Raw genomic sequence first — 3,988 nt, 5'->3', positions numbered from 1 at the left:
GGAATCCAGAGCAAGCAGGGAAGGAGGCTGGTCTCAGGAATCCAGGTTGGGGGTGAGACAGCCAGGGATGAAAGCTGGTCTCAAGTATACGAAGGTTAGGTGGGAGAGGGAATAGGCTTTTAGAGCTCCAGGGGAATGGACTGAGGAATTGGGTTAATCTGGGTGCAAAGGATCAGGAAGCAGTTGGGAGTCTAGGCCAAAAGGGTAGTCTAGATTTCTGGGGTGCCTAGAGAAGAAATGGGTCTGTGTCCATGAGAGGAGGAAAGATGGGGTGGGGGAGCTGGGAGGGTGAATGAGGTTATGGGAGTCAAGGCACAGTGGGCATGGCCAAACTCACCCAGGAAAGATGCTGGCCTCAGGAAGTTGGGGGTTTGGGCTGGCCAGGGATGAAGGCTTTTCCAGGCATGCAAAGGTGAAGTGGGGGAAGGAACAGGTTTTGAAGGCTCCAGGGAACTAGACTGAGGAATTGGGTTGCTCTGGGTACAAAGGATCAGGAAGAAGTTGGGAGTCTGGGCCAAGAAGGTAGTCTAGAGGTCTGCGTTGCCAAGAGATGAAATGGGTCTGTACCCACACTTCTAGGAGAGACAGGGTGGGGGATCTGGGAGGGTGAATGGGGTTGTAGGAGTTTGACATATGTACATTTAAAGTAATTATGAATAAGTAATAAGTTATTGCTGTAATTTTTTTATTTTCTATGTTTCATAGTATTTTGTATCTCATTTCATGCATTAGTATCATTTGTTTCTAATTCCTTTGCAACAAAACATTTATGCTCATTTCATTTTACTTTTCTGTATATTTTATAACTACTTTTGTGGTTATCATGGGTAGTATATCTAGTAATCTAAAATCATGACTACACAGCACCCTAAGCAGTCTGTGCCACCCACTGGCAGAGCAGCAGCAGCAGCCTGAGCAATGCCCCCAGAGCACAGGCAGTAGCCACCCGCGTTCTGAGGCTGTGGGCAAGCTACTGCCTCCACCACCAACTCATGGTCTACATTCCGGATGGGGTGCCCTAGCCACAGAGGCCATACCTTTGGGCTCCCAGTTATGCCTGTGCAAAGTGGAGCTATCAGTGAGTGGCCACAACTTGCTGGACCACCAAGTCTGACCTCTTTTGTGTCCTCTTTACAGAAGACAATGGCAGGTGGATAGAGTGAGACAGGACAGAACAGCCAACAACAACTTCAAGTTTGCCTTCTCCAAGAAGTTCCTTCTGGAATACCACTTCCAGGAGGTGTGGAAGCCCAAGTTCATCCTCTTTGACCAGCACAAGTCCAGTGCGCAGCTGAATGAGCATGACTTCTCAGTCAGTTCTCCTCTAGACAGGGCACAATTGTCTCTAGCATGGTCACTCGGTTTCTGCTGATGATGAATGACAAGCCTCCAGGGAAGGGCTTGACTACTGCTGCTCATGAGCTCTCAGACAACCATGCCATCACACAGCGTTTCAGGCCGGAAGCTGGGTAAGAAAAACCTCTTCTGGAAGTCAGACCCATTTCTCCAGCTTTACAAGACTGGGGATGATGGCAAGTAGATGCTAGTCCACAGACTGAGGTGTGGACAGCCATCCACTGTGCCATTGGTGTCCTTGTGTGATGGAGACTTGGAGAAGCTCATCCATGTCGTGTGCTACAAAATTACAACGATGGATATCACGACTCGATTGGCCAGTCAGACCTCCGTGTGACAGATGACTGAGGCTCGAGATGGTGCTCCAGTGAGATGGGGTGCATCAATCCTAAGAAGCAGGGGAAGAAGCACTACAGGAACTCTGACATCTTTATCCTGTGGTCATGCAAAATACACTGCAACTGCCAGTTCCTGGACTGCAAAATGAAGTCTGCCAGCTCCTGTTCATAGTGGGAATAGATTTCACCGCCTCCATCGGGAATCCGCTTAACCCTTCTTCGCTATACTCTATCAGCCCAGAAGGCACCAATGGATACTTGTTGGCCATGTGGGTAGTGGAACAGATCATTCAGGACTACAACAGTGATAGGATGCTTCCAGCTCTCGAGTTGGGGCCAGTTAGCGCCAAACTGGGAGGTGTCCCATGAGTTTGCCATCAACCACAACCTCTTCAACTTGTTCTGCTCAGTTGTAGATGGCATTGCCCAGGGGTACTCACTTCTCTGGTTCTACTAACTTCTCTCCCATCATTAACCACGTGGCCAGATTTGCAGTCCAGGTCACGAGGCAGTGGACTACCACGCAGTACCGCATCCTCGTTATCAACGGATGGCGTCATCAGTGATGTTGAGGAGATGCCGATGCAGTGGTGCAAGCCTTCAAACTGCTGGTGTCCATCATTACTGTGGCATGAGCAATGCAGACTTTGCCGCCATGGAGTTTCTGGATGGAGCCAACCATAAGCTACATTCACAAGCAGGCGAAAAGACAACCCGCAACATTGTGTAGTTTGTGCCCTTCTGAGAGTTCCACAATGCAGCAACAAACTGAGCCAAAGTGGTGTTGATGGAGCTGCGTAACAAGTTGTATAATAATTCAAGCATAAAATCGTAACCCCAGCAACTTGGAGCCCGCCTGAGCAAATGCCCAGCAGCTGCATGCTGGCTGAGCCCCCAGGCTCCCCAGAAACATCCACGCTCACCCTGTTTCCCCAGGAGTGGCCTTTTATACCAGTCCACATTTTTATCTTTTGCAACCGGATCTCCACCCCCAACTTTACCCAGCCCAGCTGAGCTTGCTTCGTGAGAGTCACCTGATGTGCTTTCAGGACGAACTGCCCTCTCCCCAAGTACTGATATTGTGCTTTGTATAATTTTAGTGGAATTATTGTTATTAAAGAGAATACAAATTTTATAATTGTAGAAATAAATAATATAAAATTATAAAACTGCTTTATGCATACCGTATTAAATTTAATAAATAGGCACTCTGTTCCTTTAGAGTGTTTTTACACTTCTTTGAGTGGTTGATGTCTCCAAAATTACATCTATATAGTGTGTGACACAACACATGAAGTAATAACTCTTCTAAAATATCAGTCTCCTACTACATTGAAAGCACTGAATATTGCTATAAACCATATTGTTCTTATACTAGTTTATGGAATAATATTTTAATATATTTGTCCCTTAAATCATAGAAAACAGTTGATTGCAATTTCAATATTTCTAGCACTTACAACTGCTTACATTTTACTTTTATAAGGTCTTTTTTCTTCACATGGGTTCAGGATACTGTTCAGTATTGCTCTAATTTTTCTACATGATTCTCTTGAGCAGTTTTCCCATGTCAGCCTTAGTAGCAATGGACTCTTTTAGCCTTTCATCTGAAAATGTCAAAATTTCTGATCTTATTTAGAAAGACAGCTTACTAGATGTAGGATTCTTGCTTGATAGTTTTATTTCTTCTTTTAACATTGAATATGTGGGTTTGTTGCTTTCCGTTCTCAACAGTTTTTAGTAAGAAAACTAATGATCTTATGAAAATTACCTTGATGTGATAATTCAATTCTCTATGATCATTTTCAATATATCCGTCTAAAGTTTTGCTTTATAATATATCTAATTTTTGATCCATTTGAGCTCATGAACTCCTTGAGTATTGTATTAGTGTCGTTCCTCATTCATTATTTATTCAAACGTAATTCTTTCCCTTTTTCCTTTCTGAGATTGAAACAGTGTGTGTGTTGATCCATTTGAAGGGGTTCCAGGGATCCCTTAGGTTTGTAATCTGTTAATTTTCCTTTGTGTTCTTGAGACTTGACCATTTCCATTGCCTTATCTTTACATTTATAGTCAGCTCTTTCAGTATGATGAAATGTAGTTTTCAACACTCTGTAATGATTTTTATATTTCATGAGTAGTTTATCAGCTTCATAGTTTACAGCTGACTTCTTTACTGTTTAATCTGTTCTTATATTTTTTCCAATTTTTCTCCTTTTAAAATACATACACACATATTATATATACACATATATATACTTATGTTGATATATATAAATATATATTGCTTA

The 3,988-nt window shown here is 43.2% G+C and overlaps 1 pseudogene; it reads left to right on the top strand.

Moving 5' to 3' along the window:
- Positions 1–992: 992 nt before the first annotated feature.
- On the top strand, positions 993–2,708 carry LOC103734200 (annotated as a pseudogene).
- The last annotated feature ends 1,280 nt before the right edge of the window (positions 2,709–3,988 follow it).

This window comes from Nannospalax galili, unplaced genomic scaffold (genome assembly GCF_000622305.1).
Source record: "Nannospalax galili isolate Female #2095 unplaced genomic scaffold, S.galili_v1.0 scaffold550, whole genome shotgun sequence".
NCBI classification, from domain to species: domain Eukaryota; kingdom Metazoa; phylum Chordata; class Mammalia; order Rodentia; family Spalacidae; genus Nannospalax; species Nannospalax galili.
Note: the sequence above shows the minus strand (reverse complement) of the source record. Positions and strands in the feature narration are given on the sequence as shown.